The sequence below is a fragment of the Bubalus bubalis genome, chromosome 2 (genome assembly GCF_019923935.1).
Source record: "Bubalus bubalis isolate 160015118507 breed Murrah chromosome 2, NDDB_SH_1, whole genome shotgun sequence".
Taxonomy (NCBI): domain Eukaryota; kingdom Metazoa; phylum Chordata; class Mammalia; order Artiodactyla; family Bovidae; genus Bubalus; species Bubalus bubalis.
The window spans coordinates 7,893,225-7,917,020 of record NC_059158.1 but is presented as its reverse complement, the minus strand read 5'-3'; the positions used below and the strand labels follow the sequence as shown (position 1 = coordinate 7,917,020).

At 42.0% G+C, this 23,796-nt stretch overlaps 1 long non-coding RNA gene across 1 annotated transcript in view; it reads left to right on the top strand.

Annotated features, from left to right (window-relative positions):
• The window catches only part of LOC123328952, a 28,720-nt gene extending 5,155 nt beyond the window's left edge, over positions 1–23,565 (top strand). Inside the window, exons 2-4 of the long non-coding RNA XR_006543982.2 lie at positions 5,077–5,165; positions 21,642–21,716; positions 22,515–23,565. This is a non-coding gene — a long non-coding RNA (uncharacterized LOC123328952). The remainder of the gene's footprint in view (positions 1–5,076; positions 5,166–21,641; positions 21,717–22,514) is intronic.
• The last annotated feature ends 231 nt before the right edge of the window (positions 23,566–23,796 follow it).

The following is a 23,796-nucleotide window of genomic DNA, read 5'->3' as shown; positions in this document are numbered from 1 at the left end:
GAGCCCCCCACAGGGTTTTCAGCTACACCTTTGCATGGCTGGTTCTTACTTGACATATTATTGACCGGGGGATTTTTGCAGAAGCGAATGCCAATGGCCAGCGATTTGCTATGTAAGTGAGTATTGAGATACTCCATCAATAATGTTTGGGTAACAAATGACAGATTCATAAGTCTCTGGGTCAATAAGTTGTTTACATTACTGTTTTGCACCAAATGATTGGATGGGATAAAGCAGGAGTGACTCGGTCCGGCCCTTCACATACACAGGGTGGGTTCACTCGAAAGGAGATGAGTAAGTCCTCCGGACTCTCAGGTGTCGGGTTGATACAGGTAGCTTTCAGAGACCAAGGGAGCATACCCTGGGGCCCAAAGATCAGTATGGCAGAGATGGTGAACTCAGACAAAGTCTGAGATACACGGAGTCAGGAACCTGGCAGGCGGTCTGTGTGAGGGTAGAGGGAAGCAACAAGACCCCACTGTGAGCCAGGACTGAAGGCTCCCGGTATCCCCAGGAATCTTCCCATGGTCTTGAGAGGGCGTGATGGACCCATGCTCTGAAGGCAAAGAGGCCCACGTGGCCAGTGAGCTGAGAGTGCCCGGAAGAAGCTCTTCTGAGGACTGTATTGCTGGGATCACCTTTCAGGGTAAAGGTGAGGGAGCTATGGAAACAAGGGGGAAATTAAGCTGCTTCTAAACTTGCAAACTTTTTTTCAGTCTGATTTTAACCCAGAACTAGTCAGATGCAGATCTTTCCATAGTCACAGAGAAGCTGGACCAGATGTAGCTCCAGGCCTATAATACCGATGCGTATGTATTAGTCCCTCAGTCGTGGCTGACTCTTTGCTACCCTGTGGACTGCAGTCCTTCCAGCTCCTGTCCATGGAATTCTCCAGGCAAGAATACTAGAGTAGGTTGCCATTCCCTTCTCCAGGGGAATCTTCCCAACTCAGGGATCGAACCCAGGTCTCCTGCATTGTGGGCAGACGCTTTACCATCTGAGCCACCAGGGAAGCCCCATAATACCAATTCCTCATGACAGTTTTCTTGCTTTACACTTAGTCCAGCAATCAGACTTGTGGAAAATAGACCAGGTAGTTTTCCCTCCTAATAATAGCAGGTCCTCTTTTCTATTGCACACCTTCAACTCTTTAAGATCTTTAAGATGTATGGGGCACCCTGATAGAGTATAGCCCAAATCCCACTGCAGCAAATTCTCAGAGTCCTAAAATTTGGTTGCATCAAATATTGCTTGCAATAAGAGGGCTGAAGTTCAAGAATCCTCTTATGATGACCACAGTGCATCTATCTTAACATTATTTGAACTGTGTTAATATTGGTGATTAGGCAGAGAAAACCTTAAAGATGATTTTTTATGGCATCCTTTATTGAACCTGGCTAGATTTAGCTTTATTCTTTCTGCATTTGGGGCTGGCACTTTGACTTGGGATCCAATTTTCTTCCCAGTTATTCAAGTACGAACTCTTGCTATAGTGTTTGGGTTGCAAATATTGCAAGGAAGGCTAAACACAAACAAAATGTCTCACCAGCTAAATGTCAGAGTACGGTTTGCTTTTTGAAACTCAGCAAGAGGATCCAGAGACCAGGGCTCTGTGCCCAACTCCTTTGGTGACATTCAAGGTGACCTTGCAGGGAAATGATTTAACTGTTTCCTGCCCAGTGGGCTGTGATGCTTGGGAGTGCTATAAACATATCCCTGAAGTTTGTGGGTTCCTTGCAGATTTTTGGTCGGTGCTTGAATGGAGTTCCATGGGATTCTTCTTCCTTTGCTCTGTCTACTTGTCTGTATGAGCACATGCAGTCCTCTGGGAAAATGGGTGCTAGATAAGAAGTGTGTATGTGCCTGCACAGTTGCTCAGTTGTGTCCAACTCTTTGTGACCCCATGGACTGCAGCCCGCCAGGCTCCTCTGTCCATGGGATTTCTCAGGCAAGAGTACTGGAGTGGGTTGCAATGCCTTCCTCCAGGGGATCTTCCTGACCCAAGGATCCAACCTGCATCTCTCCTGTGTCTCCTGCATTGGCAAGCGGATGCTTTACCTCTGAGCCACCTGGGAAGCTCCTAAGATTAGTAGTTCTGGTATTAATGGCATCAGTGAAAGCATCATCTCCAGAAGTAAAAGCAATGAGTGAACACACACAGTGCTTTATCTTGTATATATCATTTTCAACCAATTGGCAAGAATACCTATGTTTCCTGTGAAATAAGCCAAACATGCCCATGGCATATAAAAAGCACCATTTCTCCGTCTCCTGTAGTTTCACACAGCAAACTGGAGAAGAACTTGAACTAGAGTCAGACTGCCTGTGTGACCTACTTTGGCAGGTTGCTCAGCATCGCGGGCCTCCATTTCTTCTTTGGTAAATGTGTTGGAGAAAACGGTATCCATCTTGTAGCCTTGCTGTGAGGACAAATGCATTCACGTGTTTCAAGTGCTCAGAAACATGCCTGACACTTAGTAAGCATTTGATAAATGCAGCCCTCATTGTGGCCGTCCTTGTTGTCACTAACATGACTAGTCCTAGGAGAGAGCACTTGCTGCTAAAATTAGAAAACAGAGAGGAATTGGTTGTCCAAGATGGAATGAGTAAGAAAGTCAGTTACAAAAAAAAGAAAAGTGTTGCTTTAAGCCAGAAAAAGATCAGAAGAGGCAATGGATGCTTGGTCAGTCAATGGAACAGGATCCAATCTGCAGTTTGATGCCCTCCAAGAATCATATGGACAATACGGAGCACCTCATGATACGAACTACTTAACTCTGTGTTGAAGGCAGCAAGTGTCTTCTGCTTTGCTGAAAGCAGGAAGCTCAGCTTCAAGCAGGAGGAAAGGGTTAATTCAGCCCAGGGCTGGAGCCTAATCAGGCAGGCACCTTAGAGGCAGGGAGCCAGGTCCACCGCCATCAGATGTCCATGCAGCTGTGTTCAGACCTTGACTGAACGTATGCTCCAGGTGGAGTAGGGATACTGGTGGGGACTTGGCCCTGCAGGACAGCTGCTCTCCCCTTCGGATCTTCCACAGCTTGACGCAGAACCCTAAAACTCCCCTTTTCGTGACTGACATGGCTCGTGGCTCAGGGAAGTGCTTTCCAAAGCTCTGTCCCACGTCCTTGAAACAGGACGTGAGTGTAACTGAGTGGTACAGCGATGTGGGGGCTGTGTCCCTGCTGCCAGAGACACTGCTTCAAGTGTAGGGAGAGTTTAAGTGGTGGACTCATTTGGGGGAGAGAAAAGACAAATTAATGAACTTGTCAAATTCTGGATATTATGTTGGCAACTTAGATGGATTTGTTTTGAAACTATTTTTTTGAAATATGGGTTTCCCCGGTGGCTCAAATGGTAAACAGTCTGCCTGCAATGCAGGAGACCCAGGTTCAATCCCTGGGTTGGGAAAATCCCCTGGAGAAGGAATTGGCAACCCACTCCAGTAGTCTTGCCTGGAGAAGTCCATGGACAGAGGCTGTAACCTGTGGGATTGCAAAGAGTTGGAAGTACTCAATACATTTAAAAGGTCAGTTTTACTTAAATACTTTTTATTTAAAAAATTTATATCGATTGCTAATGATTTCTATTTAAATAATTTTTATTTTGCATGTTGGTTTTATAAATCATAACTTCTTTTAACTCTGACAGCTAATTTTAACTATTTTAGAAGAAAAATAACAAAATATATGAAAATAATTCAATTTTTCAGTTTAAATAATTATTTTAATTTGCTTTTAGATAAAATATATTGATAGTTTGCACATATTGCACATATTTAATTTTTGATACATTTAAATCAATTTTTAACCTTTTGGCTTATTCCTGACCATAGAACAAATTATATAAAAATTGTTGTTGTAACAACAATATTGGGCTTCCTTGAAATTAAGTTAAAGAATAGAATGCATATATAATACCTTAACTATATATGCTTTTATTGCTCATCCAAACATTACCAACCTATCTAAATAATACCAAGACATCCACAATATGAACTTCATTTTCTTTGATATTTCTTTTGATATTTTAGTTGATAATGTTCAGACGTCTAAACGGAGAAGGAAATGGCAACCCACTCCAGTATTCTTGCCTGGAGAATCCCAGGGACAGAGGAGCCTAGTGGGCTGCCATCCATGGGGTTGCACAGAGTCGGACACGACTGAAGTGACTTAGCAGTAGCAGACGTCTAAAAGCCATCGCTTTCCACATCTTCTACTTTGTCATTATTTGTTAGGGTGGAAGCCTAGACCTCTCAATTCTCATTAGGTCCAGTGTGCCTTCAGAGGTGAGGATTATACAAGGCGTGAGGACAACTGGGAACCATTTTAACAACACCTACCACACCAGCTTTTTACACAGATGTGTTTTATTTGGGCTTACATTTCTATTTGATCACTAGAGGAGGAAAAAGATTTGTCAGAGATAAGCGGAGAAGCAGAAATGGAATCAAAGGTATGTCCATGGAAATGGGCTATAGACCCAACGAATGCTGAGAAGGGAGAGCTTGTGGGATTCAAGAGTAACTGGAATTCTAGCCACTGAAAAAAGTGGTTCCAAGGAGAAAGCTTCCCAAGGCCTAGAGAAGAGACATGTTGGAAAGGATGTATTAGTGGTTTTTAAATATCTCTAATGATATCATAAGGAAGAGAAATTAATGTTTTCTGATTCCTGGAAATAAAACCAGGACCAATGGGTGGAAATTACTGAGGCGAATTTCCAGACTTCGTAAGGAAGTCCTTTCTGGTCAGCGGAGCTGTTGATAAGTGGAATGGGTACCCCCAAAATGGGGTGCCTGCCTACCACAGAATTGTTCAGGTGGGGGCTGGGTAGCTGCAGATAGAGTTGGGGGCAGAGGTGAAATTTGGAACCCTACGCCTACTGTGAGGCTCCGCCCCTCAGCTTCCCTGCAGGGGAGCTACCCACATAAGATAAAATAACCAGAAAAAAGGAGGGGTTAATTTGCTAATGGCTGAGCAAGGACCCCATCCTGCTACAGGCGAAGTTGCTTTGACAAGTGATCTTGGAGCATGAAGCAGAAATAAAATGAAGCCGTCAGCTTTCCCTTCCTTTCTCCAGGTAGATGACTGAGACTGCAGAACAGCTGCAGAGCATTTAACTGACCGGAAAGACCAGAACTGAGAACACTTCCCTGGAGGCCAGAACCCGTGAGTCTATATACTGAAATGAGGATCTACCCTAGATCTGTATAGATCTACCATATTCTTAACCGTTGCTGCTTAGTATTCTGGTGTGTGGACTTTTAATCAATCTACTATTAATGAAGGTGCTTTTATAATATTGAAACAGAATGAAGTAATATTTGCATATAGAAAGAAACCAAATTATGAAAGTGACCTAAATTATGAAAGTGACCCAAGGGGAAATTCCCAGGTCTTTCATATGAATTTGTTTATTGGTCTTATTAGGTAATTCAATAATATATTTACATAGTTCAAAAGTAGTATCGCTCTTACCCCTGCAGTTTTTACCCTGGCTCCATAGATAGCTTTTTTTTTTTATTGTGATAAATACACATAGCATAAATTTATCATTTTTAAGTATGCAGGCCTGTGGAATTAAGTACATTCACATAGCTTTACATCTATCACCACCATCCATCTCTAGAACTCTTTCATCACCTCAAACTGAAAGCTATTCATTAAACAGCGAGTCTTCACTTTCCAATCGCCCTCAGCTCCCAGCAACTTTGTGTATCAGTCCCTATTCCGCTTTCTGTCTCAATGAATTTCTGACTATTCTAAGAATCTCATCAAATTGGACATGGTATCACCTCCCTTTGTGTCTGGCTTATTTCACTTAGTATAAAACTCTCAAGGTTCATTCAGGCTGTAGCTGTGTCAGAATTTCGTTCCTGACCCAAAGACTGAATGATAGTCTACTGTGAGTATATACATCTTATTTACCCATGTATCTATCAGGGGACATTTGGCTTGTCTCCTCCCTTTGCCTCTTGTGAATAAGGTTGCTGTGAACATTGGTGTACAAATATCTTTTCAAATTCCTGCTTTTAATCTTTTAAGGTAGCACCCAGAAACTGAATTGCTAGATCATATGGTAATTTTATGTTTAATTTATACTTCTCACCAGCAATAGAAATGGTTCCTATTTCTTCACATAGTTACCATGGATTTCAGATTTTGCTAATCTGCTAGGTGAAACCTGATAGCTCACAACTGTTATAATCCGCATTTCTCTTATTACTAGTGAGGCTAAGCAATGTTTCACATTTAAAGACTTTTTTATTTTTCTGCAAACTTTCTACTGATAGATATCCTTTGGCCATTTTCCTATTAATCACTGGCTATTTCCTTACAATCATCTAGGAACTCCTTATGTACTTGAGATTAGCTCTTTGTCTGTGAAATGATTAAGAAATATTTGTCCCAGTTTGTCATGTGTCTTGCGACTTTGCTTACAATGTTTTACACTGAAAAATGCTGACTTTTTATAGTCCAAATGATTTATCTTTTTTATTGGTGCCTATATTTTGAGTCATAGTTAGAGAAGGCTTCTGAGTTCCAAGGTTATAAAGGATACTATCTATATTTTCTTTTAGTACTTTAATGGATGATTCTTCTTTTTAACATTTCATTTCCAGACCGTTTTGGAGTTCTCTGGAATACAGTGAAAGATACGGGTTCTCTATTTCATTTCAGATAGCTACTTGGTTGTCCCCAAAACATTCATGAAGAAGTTTCCCGTTCCTCACTCATCTGAAATCACATACTAATATCAGGATGCGTTTTGGACGATGTATGAATCTCTGTTCTTTGCATTTTGTCATTTCAGATTCACACCAGACCACCACACCATTTTAATTATTGAAGCTTTATACTGTATTTTAAAGCTTAGCATGAACAATGACAATTCTTCTCAGAATTTTTCTGGCTAGATAGTGTTTTTTTTGTATCATTTTATATCTGTAAATTAACTTTGGCAGAATTGACATATTCATGATATTGAGTCTCCTAACTCAATACCTTCAGTCTGTATTTTCACTTGTGTATCCATCAGGAATTATTTAAAATTTTCATTGTAAAGATTACACATATATCTAGTTGAGTTTCTTGGTAATTTGACTTCTGTTATTTTTTTTAAGTACTGTCATTTTTATACTTTATTAAGGCTATTGATTTCTGATATTTTCTACTAACTTACTGAGCTACTTTGTTCTTGGTGATTTTTTTTAGAAGATTCTCTAAGGTTTTGCAATGACATAAGCATGAAATCTACAAATAGTGATAGTTCTTTCACCTGCCTTCCAATTCACACCTCGCATATATTTGTCTTATGAAATTATATTGTTTGATACCTCTGGGAAGATAGTAACAATAAAAGTTAAAAGGGATCTATATCAAGTTCTTTAATTATGTATTTCTTGAATTACCTATTTTAGGCAGTTTCCATTGATTTCTATTACGAAAAATTAAGACTTTTGCTTAAGCACACTATCTTGCTTAAATATGTTGTTTCCTGACTATCTTTTGATTAGTAATGTGTCTTTTATTGCCAAAGTTTATAACATTTCAATTCAATTAGTGATTAAGCCTTAAGCTTTTAATTAACTCTTATATGCTTTATTAGATATTCTAAAAGAGCAAATATTATGTTTATATAAATGCTATTCGTGAAGGGATCAGTAAAAGAGTAATATGATCCTGTGCCACTAATTTTTGCTGCTCCAAAGAGCATGTCCAGTTAACAACTATTTGATTTTTTTCTGAATTTGCTTCCAGTCTTGCTCAACCTCTTCTAGGTCACATTTCATTGTTATTCAGTCTGTGTATCATGTTATTTTCTTTTGAAAATTTCTCAATTTCTGAAGTAATCCCTCAGCTAATATTTCCATATGGGATGTATGAGTAGTGTGTGTTTTGTTTCATTGCATAACAGGAAAAGTTTTTATTTTATTCTTGTGCTTTACTGGTTATTTAGCCGTGTACAGAGCAATTTCTGTCAGACTTTGCTTCTGCCACCTTGCCTTTTAGAGTCTACTGCTGCTGATGGAAAGTCTGATACTGATTTGATTTTCATCCTTGGCCTGTAGTCAGTTTTTCGTCCTCTCTTGGGAAGTTTTTAGACTTTTCTATGAGTTCTTTGGAATTCTGACATTGTACATCAATTTGGATCCAGGGATGGGTTTGTTTTTTTTTTTTTTTTCCATCGTTGCTGTTCATCCACTTGCTTAACTCTCCAAAGATTGTTTTAATATGAAGACTTCTAACCTTTTTCAACTCAAAACAATTTTGTAAAGTATGATTATTATTCTCAATTTACAAATAAGATTTAGAAAGATAAACCAATCTGCTCTAGATCACTGCCTGATTTCTCCACTGTGTCAAACTTATAGTGACTTAAAATATACCTGAAGGCCATACTTGAGATTACTTTTGGTGCAAAGGATAAAACACTTAGGTTTCAGATTTAGAAACTTGAATAGTTATTACCTTGAAATTTTGGTGTTCATGACAACAAATAATTAATAAATTGATAAGTTTATATTTGCAAGTTCTATTTACTATTTTTAAAAACAAGAAGTATTTGATTAGTTATATCCCTATGGGGCCCTTCCCTAATTATATATCAAGAAAATCACTTCTTTTGTAGGGACTTAAGGTTAAGAAGTAAGTAGAAATAGTGGAGGAGAAGGCAATGGCAGCCCACTCCAGTACTCTTGCCTGGAAAATCCCATGGACAGAGGAGCCTGGTAGGCTGCAGTCCATGCGGTCACGAAGAGTCACACACAACTGAGTGACTTCACTTTCATTTTTCATTTTCATGCATTGGAGAAGGAAATGGCAACCCACTCCAGTGTTCTTGACTGGAGAATCTCAGGGATGGGGGAGCCTAGTGGGCTGCCGTCTTGGGGTCGCACAGACTCGGACACGACTGAAGCGACTTAGTAGCAGCAGCAGCAGCAGAAATAGTGGAAATAGATTTGCTGCAAAAAGCAACAGTAGAATTTGCTTTCTACTATACTTATATATATATATATATAATATTATATATATATATAAATAATTCATACCAGATTTTTATAAAATGAGTTAGAAGAATAAAGTGATGGAGGCAGGACCATATGCTCTCAGCATGTGACAGACACCAAGAATTTATGAGTCACAATGGTTTTCAGCCAGGGAGTTCCCCAAGGTCATGTTGCAAACCAGTGGTAGAATAAATAATAAGTATTTTTTTAAATATCAAATTCCTTTCCCATCATATCAACTGAAGACATTTCCTTACCTCATTTCTCCATAGGCAGTCAGGAGAGTTGCCATGACTAACAGGGGAAGCACCAAATTCCCTTTCATCACACTGAGCTTTTTGAGCCATTTGTAAAAGAAGCTAGAGTCTCCCGCTCCAACTGGTGGTCAGCTCCCTGACTAGACACACGCAGAAAGGGGGGGTTTTGTGTCCTCAGCGTGAAAGGATCATAAATCCAAAGACCATTGGTAGTTGTGCTGGTTTATCATGGGTGGAATTCTCTACTGGACGGAATAAAACATGATATCATGACACACAGCCAAGGTATTGTCTACCAGGGTTTCGTAGCCTTGGTACCATTGAAATTTGGGACCAGGTGACTCTGTTCTGTGGGAGGCTGTCCTGGCCATTGTAGAATGTTTTGCAACACCCCTGGTGTCTACTCACTACATGCCAGTTATGAGAATGACAAATGTCTTTTCAGTTCAGTTCAGTTCAGTTCAGTCGCTCAGTCGTGTCCGACTCTTTGCGGCCCCATGAATCACAGCACGTCAGGCCTCCCTGTCTATCACCAACTCCCGGAGTTCACTCAAACTCATGTCCATCGAGTCAGTGGTGCCATCCAGCTATCTCATCCTCTGTCGTCCCCTTCTCCTCCTGCCCCCAATCCCTCCCAGCATCAGGGTCTTTTCCAATGAGTCAACTCTTTGCATGAGGTGGCCAAAGTATTGGAGTTTCAGCTTCAGCATCAGTCCTTCCAATAAATATTCAGGACTGATTTCCTTTAGAATGGACTGGTTGGATCTCCTTGCAGTCCAAGGGACTCTCAAGAGTCTTCTCCAACACCACAGTTCAAAAGCAGCAATTCTTCGGCGCTCAGCTTTCTTCACAGTCCAACTCTCACATCCATACATGACCACTGGAAAAACCATAGCCTTGACTAGAGGGACCTTTGTTGGCAAAGTAATGTCTCTGCTTTTCAATGTGCTTTCTAGGTTGGTCACAACTTTCCTTCCAAGGAGTAAGTGTCTTTTAATTTCATGGCTGCAATCACCATCTGCAGTGATTTTGAGCCCCCAAAAATGAAGTCTGACACCGTTTCCACTGTTTCCCCATCTATCTTTTAGATGTTGCCAAATATCACCCAGGTGGAGAAAACTGCCTCTGATTGAGGACCACTCGTAAACAGAGATTCAAGGCAACATATTTTAGTAAATAACTCTGGAAAATACATAAAAAGTTTTCGAAAATACGTTCTACCTTTCACATGGAAGTCTTTGAAGAGTATGTGTTACAACCGAAACATTTCAGGCTCTGAAAAGAGGCAAAGACTCTATATATAAATATAATGAACCACTGGGACCATCAGATAGCCATACTGAAAGACACAAAATAGAATTCTGCATGTGGCAGGAGAAATAATTTTCTAAGCAGATTATCAATCTCAGCCAGTGTTATTAATAACACAAACATGGCGGTTAATCTTTCTGTTGAAGCTTTTACGCTACATAATGTCTAAACATGATTTGAAAAAAACATATTCATACTTTGAAAATAGAACAACTATTTTGTAAAGATGATTCAGTCAGCAGGATGCTCTGACTGGCACTCCCTAAATTCTATTTTTGTTGCGCGGAATGATTGCCTTAAAAAAGAGACACTGAACTTTAGAAAGTGTGACACCACGTTTGCTGCACATTTTTGCTTGGATAAGTTTGCTAATGGTCATAACTTATGCCCTGTATGATAATCTTGTGCCAGATGTTTGGAAAGTGAATGAAAGAATTACTCAGTCTAACTAGGAGGCTAAAATAGATAATCTCCAGAGAAGAATTTGAATTTTTGAGTGTTCCCTAATAATATTGATATTTCTTACTTCTGTTTACTGTATTGACAATGGAATGTTGCCTACGATGCCTATAAAAAGAATTTTCTGTTATTTTAACATTGACCCAATCTATCTTTCTAGAAGGGAGTGTGGGGGTGGTGAGGAAGTAATAACACGTTAAAAGTTTCTAGTGAGAGAAAAGGAATCTTTAAGTGAAAATGTCTATTTGTAAGTTCAAAGTGTTATTCTACATTAAGCTTTCTAAGAGCATGAGGTCCTTACATATAATTAAGTGGATGCACATAAAAAGATACACATATTGAACATACATATGCACATGTGGATGTATGGGCTTCCCAGGTCATGCTAGCTGTAAAAACCCACCTGCCAATGCAGAAGGCATAAGAGACACGGGTTCAGTCCCTGGCTGGGGAAGATCCCCTGGAGGAGGGCTTGGCAACTCACTCCAGTATTCTTGCCTGGAGAATCCCAGGGACAGAAGAGCCTGGGGGGCTACAGTCCATCGAGTTGCAGAGTTGGAATGACTGAAGTGACTGAGCACATGCAGTGTATGTATGTATTTGATCACCTTCACAATAACTAGCCCTGAGAAACCACCCTTACAGAGCACCATGGACGATGGACATTGTTTGGTTTGTGGGGTGAAGGGATTGTGAGTAAAACTGCTTTATCTGTTAATTAATATTTCAGTAACACTTCCACAATGCTATCTGCTAAGGCAGTGAATCAAGAAATTCATCCATCAGTCACCCTCAAAGGGCCTGTGGGTCTGCAGAAGGATAAGCCTCCTGAACTTTCTGAAGGAATATGTGTCCAAAGCTTATTTGGAAAAAAAACCCCACCAACCCAGGAATCAGGATTCAAAGTCTCTTCTTTGGTCAGCATTTATGAATATTTAGAGACTCATGTTAGAGGAGGGATAAGCAAAGAATGTGTGTGTTCCCCAAGAGAGTGGAGAAACACCGAAAGCATCTTTCTAAAGCAGGACAAAGAAGATGAGAAGCAAAGTTAGGAAAAAGCCAGTGCAAAAGGAAAGGGCCAGGGGTGCCTGGCAGAAGAAGCCCATGGCTTTGATAAACTCTGAAGAGCTCATTTTCAGGCCTCTGCCCTGCCTAACCTGTTAGAAAGGGAAAGGGCTTCTGGCTCAGAAGATAGAAAATTCAAAAGGAAACATGAAACGAAGAAGCAGCAAAGGTCATATTTCTTCTTTCATAGCACAGTAGCTTCAAATGAAGCTTTGTGAAGAAAATCTAGAAATGTTCCTAAAAATAAATAAATAACGTTTCCTGGAGACGTTACCACACCAAGGAAAGCAGACAAAGGAAAGAGAGTGCTTGATATTGGTCTTTCAAGCCCGAGCTATGTGAGAAGCCTTCAAGCTGTCTTCTTCAAGCCACAAGGGGAGAGCACCTTACTTCCCACCCAGGGAGGCGGGGGAGCTGGGAGGGGGATTCACCTTCATCGTTTAACCCTGCTCCCTCTTGTCCTTCACACCCACTCAGCACTGCTGCAGCGAAAGAGCAGGACCTTGACTGTCCCTGGAAACCCCAGCTAAAATGCATCTGTTTTACACACCTCTCACATTCTAGGTGTGAAACACTAACTAGAAATATATAATGAATGCAAAGTGCTTTTTAAACTAGAATATGCTTTGCAAAGTGGAGTTATTAATAACAGGAATAACCCACCTAAAAACCTGATAAATGAGAGTTTAAATCTGCCTCTTATTGTTCATGGGCCATGCTTCTGAAAGACACCCAAAGACACAGCACATTTTCTGTGTGTTTATGTCTTTGGTGATTGTTTTTAGTCATGCAGTCATTAGGATATTCAACCATATAATTGATTATTCATGTCTGTAAATAACTTAAAAAAGAATTTTTAGGTCAGCAGAATTCTTGCTGGTCTTCCCATATTTCCCACCGCTTCTACGCCAACTCAACCCATCCCTTTCTCCATACAACAGGTTATGAGTAGATTCCATCTTCGACTGAAAAAAGAACAATGTTCAGATTCCCTCTTGAAAAGACTTTGTGAACCAAACAAACATTTCAGGAAGAGTCATGTATAGCCTATCATCTCAGTTTCTTTAATGTGTAATAAATCCTCCCAAAACGTAGGGGTTTAAAACAGCAATAATTTATCAGCTGATGATGTTGATACAGCAACATGAACTGGGCTCAGCAAAGAGCAGTTCCACTGGTCTTATCTGGGCTCTTTTTCCTTTGGTCAGTGGGCAGGTGGTCAAGGGGCAGCTTGGTCTAGAATGGTCTACTCTCGTGTTGCTTATTGGTGAGAAGCTCACTGGGTCAAGTGTCTCCAAGAGATAGCCTGGGCTCGTGGCAATTGCAGGATTCCCAGGGCCACAACAGAGAAAGTCCTGACAGGCAAGTACTTTTCAAGCCTCTACTTTGATCAAAGGAAGTTCTGTAGCCAAGTCCAGGTTCAAGAGGTCAGGAAACAAACTCTTCATGGGAGATGATGCCAAGTCATATTGCAGAAGTATGTGCACAAAGGAATGGGAAAAGTTTTTTGGCCATTTTCTGCAATTTATTATATATGGCTACTGCGTATTTTTTTAAATGGAGGTTAGAAGGCACATTTTTTTAAATGGAGGTTAGAAAGAACTAGAAGTTCTTTCAGGCCAATCTCCCATCAAAAGATGGAATCAATAGCATATCCTATGTGGGTTTCCAATCATTGCTGTGATTATTATAAATCTCTTACTTAAAATGTGATTGCATCCATGTAATGTCCATCTATTTGTCTCAGCTCTACTATGAGACCAGACCACAAACCAAGCAAGGTCCTACGTTCATATGATATCCCTTCTGATGTGTAAGATGGCTGCCTTGGCCAGTGGGCCTTCCCTTTTACAGGCTGCTCATCTCAGATCCTTCCACTGTTTTCCTTTGGGTGTGGTAGCTGTTGTGTTGTGTACAGATGCTCAGTCATATCCGACTCTATGTGACCCCATGGACTACAGCCCACCAGGCTCCTCTGTCCATGGGATTTCCCAGGCACGAATACTGGAGTGGGGTGTCATTTCCTACTCCAGGATACCTTCCTGACCCAGAGATTGAAAGCTGGGTCTCTTGCGTCTCCTGTGTTGGCAGGTGGATTCTTTACCATTAACCTGGGTTGCAGCACCTTCAGCATTCTACTTGCTCCAGCTCGATGGCCAACCTAAGCCAGAAGCAAAGGCCAGGTGTGATGCACAAGCACACAGAAAAGGGGACTATCCTTTTCCTCAACCCACATTCTTTACTTCTAGGAAGCCTTGCATCACTCTGTTAACTCCGACTGTATGGGCAGCCGCAAGTCTCCCCAGCCTGTGCACAGGCACTGTTGTGGAAAAAGATACAGGTCCTTATATTCTTGTCAAATTTCATTTTACGGTATTGGACCCCCTGCCCTTTTTTTATTGCAGAGTCCTTTTGTTAGTTCAGTTCAGTTCAGTCGCTCAGTCGTGTCCGACTCTTTGTGACCCCATGAATCGCAGCACTCCAGGCCTCCCTGTCCATCACCAACTCCCGGAGTTTACCCAAACTCATGACTATCGAGTCAGTAATGCCATCCAGCCATCTCATCCTCTGTTGTCCCCTTCTCCTCCTGCCCCCAAGTCCTTTTGAGATCTTTGCAAAATATTTGATGACACAGATGGAATCCATGAATTCAGTCAGTGCGATTTCCACATCTTAGTTCAAGCATTGGGATAAGCTACTGAACAGAACAGAAAGGAGGACATGCTGCCAGGGCAGGCCACTAGGAACTGTTTCCCTTTTATGTGTCTACCTCACTCCAGCGTGGTATAGTGGGAACTTTGTCAAATTCATCACTAAAATCTAGTTACATGGTATCTATCTCATTCTTCTCATTCACCAGACCAGTCAACTGGCCCCACAAGAGGTGAGGTTAGCGTGATTCCTGGAGAAAACAACTTTTCTCCAAATCTTCATAAGATATTCCTAATTACAATTATTTCTGAGAGTGATGTTAATTTTACCAGCCTATATTAAAAACCATGATACTTATCTGATTTCCTTGTACTTTTTCTGTGCTCCACAGTTTACTTCCCAAATAACACTGACAACAGGTTCAGATGGCTCCTCAGTAAGCTCTCTCTCCATCCCCTGGGAAATACATTACTTCCCTAGGCTAACACCCATTTTTGCTCATTAGGCAGAAATATGTGCTCTTTGCTTAGCTCAGATATTAAAACGCACATACAAATTCATTCCTCCATGCAAGTTGCATTATTAAACACCTACTCTCTCTGAGGCAATGGAGCCTTTATCCAGAGGGCCATTTGTGAATGATCATGCCTAGAAACATAGCCCCAAATTGCATTTTATGCTGTGCGTTGGCATTCAGAATTCTATACACAGTGGAGATCTGATGACTAGCTTCAAGTAGGAAAGCGATATAATCAAATCTGTAGGTTAAATAGATCTCTCTAAGATAAGTTTAGAGGATACTAAAAGGGTGCAAGCTAGGAGACTCTTGTAGTAAATTGAGACATACAGTGAAGGCTGGATTAAAACAGTGGCAGTGGAGACAAAAATGAGACATGAATTCATTTAAGAATGGAAAGACTTTGGCAACTGGATGAATGAGAGTGCGAAGCAAGGTCCTAGGGTAACTTTCCTTAGTTTCTGACTGAATTATTTGGATGGATAGTTGGACATTTACTAAGAAAGGGAAGAGGTTATTGATTCTATGTCACTATTCCAGGACTACACATATTTTATTAAATTTAAATTATTTTGAGAACTAAATTTCCTATGTCTCTTTTTTCTCATTGCTTAGCATCTCTTATGATTGTATAATCAGATGAAAATATTCTAGACTATCCTAAAACTCCTGAATTCTTTTTCAGTATCTCATTTGGTTGATACAGCTTAACATTTTTCCTAGAAATTTTAAAGTATTTCTTTCACTTGACCATCTTCACCCTGGTTACCAAGAATTCACTTTCTCTTCAAGTTCCCACCACATTCACTTTACCAGCAAATTTCTCTGAATCTAAAGAAGATCTAGATTATCTTCCTCCTAACTCCCTAGGACATGAAGTGATCAGCAGCCCATCTGGAATTTCTCAGATGCTGTGCCTTTTGGCCGGAGAAGGCAATGACACCCCACTCCAGTACTTTTGCCTAGAAAATCCCATGGACAGAGGAGCCTGGTAGGCTGCAGTCTATGGGGTCGCTAGAGTCGGACACGACTGAGCGACTTCACTTTCACTTTTCACTTTCATGCATTGGAGAAGGAAATGGCAACCCACTCCAGTGTTCTTGCCTGGAGAATCCCAGGGATGGGGAAGCCTGGTGGGCTGCTGTCTATGGGGTCGTACAGAGTCGGACACAACTGAAGCGACTTAGCAGCAGCAGCAGCAGTGCCTTTTGGCTGAATGAGATTTAGACCCGCCTTGATGCTTAAAGTCCATTATCACTCACTTGTGTTTCTTGCTTTTAGGTCAGTTTTATGATTTATTTCAAAAGCACATTATCCATCGCCTACACCAGGCCCAAAAGCCTATGAGTTACAATTCTATCACTTTTATACCTGAAGGAGAGACGGGATCAGACTTGTAGAACTTTAGGCCTAGGAAGGACTGGAGATCCCACCTACTGCTCCCTTTATAGTTAAGTAAATCAAAGTCCTGGGAGATTGTGTGATTTGTGTAAGTCTGCACAACTGGTTAGCTAGGGGCATAGCCAGGGCTAGAACATATGTCTCCTGACGTTTAGCCAAAATATGTATTATGCTTTTCCCTTGGCACGAAGTCAGACACTAAGACTTAAGTAAAGAATTTAGGGTATTCTACATCCAGCACGGCAGGGGCCCAATGACACACTAAGAATATAACATAGGAGTATATGATTGTGCGATGCTGTGAAGATGTCCTTATATAGCAGTATGTAGATTCTTGGGTACTGATGTAGTCAGCTACATTTTCCAGCCGAAGGGGCCCACAGCTCTTTGACCCAACAACTTTCATACTCCTCAGGGGTTGCACTGACCGCTGGAGAGAACTCTGTGAAATCCCAGGGCAGAATCGAGGGCTGGGTCCACTCACCGCGTCATCGATCATGTATGTTTCCCTTGGCACTGCTTTATCTGGCTCAGTAGTAAACCAAAAGAAAGTGACACTTAATGGAGCCCCAGTTTTTATTCTTGTTCATATCTAAACCTGAACAAGTGCTTTGTGGTCAGGTCTGTTTCAAGGAAGTTCCGGAAAGTCCCAATGTTCAAATGCTCCCTGGAGGCAGGGTACCAACCATATCTAGCAAAAAGGAAAAAAAAAAAAAAGAAAGAAAGAAAAATGTCTCCAACAAAGAGAGGGGTCACACAGAGCCTGTGCCTGGCAAGGCTCAGCATAGAGGCCACTGAGACTACAGCAGGCGGGGGTGACCCAAAAGATGATCATGTGCCATGCTGTAGCCTTCCCTTTGGTGCACTATGGGTGTAAATGTGTGCACACTTGCTCAGTCGTGTCTGACTCTTTGGGACCCCACAGACTGTAGCCGACCAGGCTCCTCTGTCTGTGGAATTTTCCAGGCAAGAATATTGGAGTGGGTTGCCATTTCCTTCTCCACTATGAGTACTCCCAAATGAGTTCTCACACCCAACTAGACTCAAGGGTGGCTCCCAACCACTGTTTTGGAGGAGAAAGAGCCCCATCTAGAAGCTATAAGCCCACCTGTAACTGACTCTGAGGGGAGAGCTATGAGTTGGTCATGCCACTGGAGAACTTGGTCCCTAGAAGGCCAGGAAATAAGGCGAGGATCCAGCACCAGAAGGCAAGGCCAAGGGTCATACAGATCGCCCTCTGTAGGAACTCCTTCCCTCAGGGACATCAGAGTCTTCTTGCTAAACCAGGAAACACTCTGGCATTACCATATGCCCTCTGCGAAGCAGACGGTCACGTTTGATTCTTTGCAACCCCTTGGACTGTAGACAGCCAGGCTCCTCTGTCCATGGAATTCTCTAGGCAAGAATACTGGAGTGGGTTGCCACTCCCTTCTCCAGGGGATCTTCCCAACCCAGGGATCGAACCCAGTTCTCTTTCATTGCAGGCAGATTCTTTACCATCTGAGCCACCAAGGAAGCCCCATTGATAAAAGGTTGCAATACAATATGGGTCCTTTTTAAGGTGAGCACATCATTTTTTAATGTTGAAGAGGAGCCTGGTAGGCTGCAGTCCATGGGGTCGCTAAGAGTCAGACACGACTGAGCGACTTCACTTTCACTTTTCACTTTCACGCATTGGAGAAGGAAATGGCAACCCACTCCAGTGTTCTTGCCTGGAAAATCCCAGGGACGGGGGAGTCTGGTGGGCTGCCATCTATGGGGTTGCACACAGTCTGACACGACTGAAGTGACTTAGTAGTAGTAGTAGTAGAGGTAAATGTTTATGTTACTCATCCTTTTACCTCACCGTAGCATTTTAGTTCCTTTAAAAGACAAGATATGACAATACCATTCACACTGTAAATTTATCTCTTCAAGTTTGTTTTCATCTCTAAGGAGCTATTGATCACCTCAGGTTTACCAGTAGGCTGCCCCAGGGTATGTCCATGTTATCTGAAGCTGTGAAAGTACTGTATTCTTTGATTTTTGCTCAATAGAGCTGGTCCTGCTAGTCAAGTTCTTTGAGGCTATAAGGACAATGCACCCTCCTGCAAAGAGTAATTGTAACTGTAAAGTGAAAATTGGTTTAGCACACCCATGGAAACAAGAAATAGAAGGATAATTTTCCATCCTTTGTCACTTGGGTTTTCATTCTTCTCATCCTGGGGTCTGCAGTATATTTTAGATTCTTCTAAGATAATATCTCAGGGTTGCTAGGGAAATAAACTTGAGCTCAAGTAGCTGGACCTTTCTTTGTCCACCTTGCACTTGAGCTTTCCCCAGAAGTAATCAGATCAGATGATCTCAGTGTCAAATACTTCCAGAGACTTCCCTGGTGGCTCAGTGGTTAAGACTCTGCTGCCAACGTAGGGGATGTGGGTTTGATCCTTGGTCAGGGAAGTAAGATCCCACATGCCATGTGGCATGGACAAAAGATAAAAGCAAACAAACAGAAACTTCTATTGGCTAGTTGATGCCAACCACCTACCTATAAAGTGGCAGATATCTCTCAAGATTAGTGACTTTGGCAGGACACCAGTTCTCATCCAAGTCTAATCAACTATATCCAGGGAACAGATGTAACTGATTTTATTTCCCAGACCAAGGATTCTGTGTTAAGTCAGAACCACTGAGACAGGACAAAGGATTTAGGGCCATTTGTTTTTTTTTTTTTTATGTGAACCGTTTTGAAAGTCTTTACTGAATCTGTTACAATATTGCTTCTGTTTTATGTTTCAGTTTTTTGGCCACAAAGCTTGTGGGATGTTAGCCCCGCAACTAAGGATTGAATCCAAGCCTCCTGTGTTGGAAAGCAAAGTCCTAACCACTGGACTGCCAGGGAGGTCACTAGGGCAATTTGTTCTTCGAAGAGGGTTGTGTCATGCAGGCATACCCGGCTTCACGAGTTCTCCCACTGTGCGTCCACGCTCCCTGCGTCCCGGTGACCACCCGCGTCACTCAAGTCCAGCCGCTATTTAACACCCCCTAAGCCTAGACTACAGAAGTGGTTTCTATGATTGCAAAGTTTGCTCTTGCTATACATTTTGAAAAGAAGGTCATCAAAGTATCTACCGGTTAGAGAGCCCCTCTGAAGTCCAGCAGAGACCGTTTCAAACGGCCTTGTGATACACCAGATGAAAGAGACGACAGAAGTGCAAATTATTGGCATTAAATGGGAAAGAAGAACATCAGAAGACCAACTGTAGTTTGGGGAGAAATTAAAACAAAGAACAAAGGAAAGGGAGTTAAACTCAGGTCTATTCCTTAAAAGGATGGGATCTGATTTTGATCTTGAGAAAAAAAAAGTTTTTGAGGAAAAGCTGTCTCCAACACGATCCATCTCATAATTTTCTATAATGTCTTTCATCTATTAAGTGATTTGGAGGGAAGAGGGAGTTGATGGTAATGAAGCAATCATTAGACTTAATATTTAAAAATAACAAGCTTGTTTATATAAAATAATGGCAGTTCCACAAACCTGTCATAAATATCTAGGTCAGTGAAAAGAGCAAGAAATATAATTTGCAGAAGTATAACAAAACAGCTGAAACAAATTTATCATTATTATTCTAATATTACTCTTTTGCTTTTTATCTTTCTTGTAATGATATAATGTTTCATTGCAGGTAGAAAATATAAATTGTGTAGGCATCAGGAATACTGTTGTCATAATTGAATTCTTTCAAGAATTACTGTGTGGATCTCCCTGCTTTCCTCCTCTTTTCAGCCTCTCTGGGAAATTTCAGGAGGGACCTGGCAGCCAGATTGACAGTTACATATAGTGGAGCGACAGTTTAGGCTTCAAACTGGGTTTGCAAGGACATTATAGTCAATGTCCTCATTAATAAAGCTTGAATCCATTTCCCCAAAAGCTTCTATGTCTTGGGACAGGCTGTTTGGGAGACTCTTGATGTGTAGGTTTGATGCCTGCTACCTAGGAGAGTGATGTCTTCATCTCTAAGTAGGTTCAGCTCTGTTCAGAAGAAACTAATTGAGAAAAGAGCATTGGGTTGAGAGTCAAAGGCCCTAAGTGGAGCCCCGTTTTACTTGACCAATTATGTGTCTCTGGAGAATTCACTCAACTTTTATGAACCCCAGCTTCTTCCTCCACAAAAAAAAACAAGGATAGGTTAGGTGACTTTTGTGGTCTTTATCAGTTTCATATTTTTACAGCCAAGTATTGGGTTGGCCTTTTCATACTGCTCACGGGGTTCTCATGGCAAGAATACCAGGGTGGCTTGCCATTCCCTCCTCCAGATGGCAGTGGATGAGATGATTAGGTGGCATCACCACCTCAATGGACACAAATTTGAGCAAACTCCGGGAGATGGTGAAAGACAGGGGAGCCTGGCATGCTGCAGTCCATGGAGGTAGCAAAGAGCTACGACTTAGTGACTGAACAAAAACAACAATTGGGTTGGCCCAACACTTTGTTTGGGTTTTTCTGCATAACACCCTAACATATAGTAGGTGGGTGCATGCGTGCTAAGTCACTTCAGTTGTGTCCGACTCTTTGTAACTCTGTGAACTGTTGCCCACCAGGCTCCTCTGTCCATGGGACTCTCCAGGCAAGAATACTGGATTTTGTTGCTGTGACCTCCTCCAGGGGATCTTCCCAACCCAGGGATCAAACCTGCATCTCTTATGTTTCCTACATTGGCAGCCAAGTTCTTTACCACTATACCACCAAAAACCCAAACAAACTTTTTGGCCAAGCCAATATTTTTCCAATGCCCATGTGAACCCTTTCAAGTCTAAAGTCCAAAATGTAGTTTTCCTTGAGTATTTCTAAAGGGAAAAGTTCACTGGCTGCCTGGTTTTTCAGTGGATTTATTTCTCCATCACTGATCATTGCTGTACTTTTAACTTTCCTGCAGATCTGGTGTAAGGGCCAGTGAATGATAACCCCGTGTTCTCTGCTGCAATCCCACAGGCACTGAAGAAGAGGCTGATAACCAACCTGGGAAGCTTAATCAAGCCAAGCTCTTCCTGCCAGGCATCTTAGCATGTGAGGATCAGAATGCCTGGGTCCATCACACGTGGCAAATCTAATGTTCACATTACCCTCCTTGCCAAGGAGGGTAAGGTGAAACATTAAAGGAAATAATAATCTGAAAACAGATAAGCATACCTTAGTCATGCAAACTATCCTTGTTATCCAGCTTAAAAAAAAAACAAAAAAAAAAAAACCACAATCCTAGTAGAACCAAATCAAAATGACAGCTTCTCTCAGGCCAGCACTGTAAAAAATGAAAGGCACTTTAGATGTTACTCAATGCAATGCTTATACTTTGGAGACAAGGAAATGGAGGCTCAGATAGGATAAAATGTTGTGGCCAAGAGCCTGCAGCTGGTTGGAAGCACGCCAAGAGCCGATTTCAGATTCTCTGATTCCCAGGCTCTGGGGTTCTCTGTCCCCATCTCCGTGTTACTCACTTCAGATCGCACCATTTGCCTGTAAGCTGTACATATTCCCAAGTGACCTTAGTTCCTCTCGCTGTTTGTCCTGGTTCCTCACTTCCGGAGAGGAAGAAGGATTTCCTTCTTCATCCTCACGTTCACTACCACATCTTCAGGGCAGTCAGCCCTCACCCTGTGGGTGCCTCCCTCACCGGAGGACCTCTGTTCCTGCTCTCTGGAAATCCCATTTCTTTCACTGTCTTTTTTTTTTTTTTAAACCCCACCCTGTGGCTTAACAGCATCCCTGCTTTCAACCCAATGCATCCACGTTCAACATAAAACACGAGAGCTGAAGAGCCAGTTAGGGAGCTGTTTCCTCACCATACATTATTTTCTGTGTTCTCAGGCATCTCATGATTCGGATGCCATCCCAGAGGAACAAATGTCCCCCATCAGCGGAGACCTGAAGGCCAGAGACAGTCCCCTGGGCCAAGGCAGTAAAGCCTTTGGTCAAGCTGGGGCCTGGCCCCACCCCGTAAGTGTCTCCCTGCTCTGGAGAGGGCGTGCCGAGAGGCGGGCACGGAAGGAGACCAGTCCGCAGCCTGAGCTGCAGCACCAGCCTCCTCGCCTGACAGTTCACCCACAAGAGGAAAGTGAAGTCTGCTCCACCTTCCTTTTCCATGGACAAGGGCAGAGATTTTAATTATAATGAGTTCTGGAAAGTCACCCTCATTTTCTGAGAGAGAGGAAACGTGGCCCTGTTTTTTCTTTCTCTTAGAAAGATGAAGCAGCAGACACTTGGTACATACATTAGAGAAAAAGAAGTCAATAGACCACAACACAAAGAAGATAAATGGATGACCAATATCGATCCAAATAGAACAAAGACTGTTTCAACGTCCGCCCCCAAAACACAGTTTCAGGAGTTTCTAACGAATCAGTATGCAGACGTTTCTTAAATACCTATTGAATGGCACTGTTCTAGTGGTTTTTGTGCTAACTGAATTCCCTAATCGAGGTGGATTTATGAGTAGGAAAAAAAAATGTGGTGCCGTCTAAGCAGGAAGAGAAAGCCAGCAGTCATGTATTCCATGCATGCTCTGACACAGTGTTTCCGAAGGCCAGGTCACCCACCTGTTGGCTATTTTAGGAAGGGGGATTCTGGAGGCAGCTGGGGCTCTGCCGTAAATAACTTGCACCCCGATGTTCTAGCACTGAGCCCTGCTTGTCACATCTTTCTAAGAGACCTGGATTTTGGAGATGCCTCAGGTGACCACTCCCTCTGGAGCCCCAGAAAATGACAGAGGCTGCCAAGTGGTCACCATCACTTTCTTCCCATCAGCCCTTGCCCCTTGCAAGCTGGCTCTTGGCTTCCAAGGACTTTCTGCTGTTTGAAGGCCGGCAGAACAGCAGCTGCCTGAGAATAATCACTGTGACTGTTGAGGCTATTGGTGACCATCAAGTTTTTTTGTTTTGTTTTGTTTTGTTTTAATTTTATTTTATTTTTAAACTTTACATAATTGTATTAGTTTTGCCAAATATCAAAATGAATCCGCCACAGGTATACACGTGTTCCCCATCCTGAACCCTCCTCCCTCCTCCCTCCCCATACCCTCCCTCTGGGTCGTCCCAGTGCACTAGCCCCAAGCATCCAGTATCGTGCATCGAACCTGGACTGGCAACTCGTT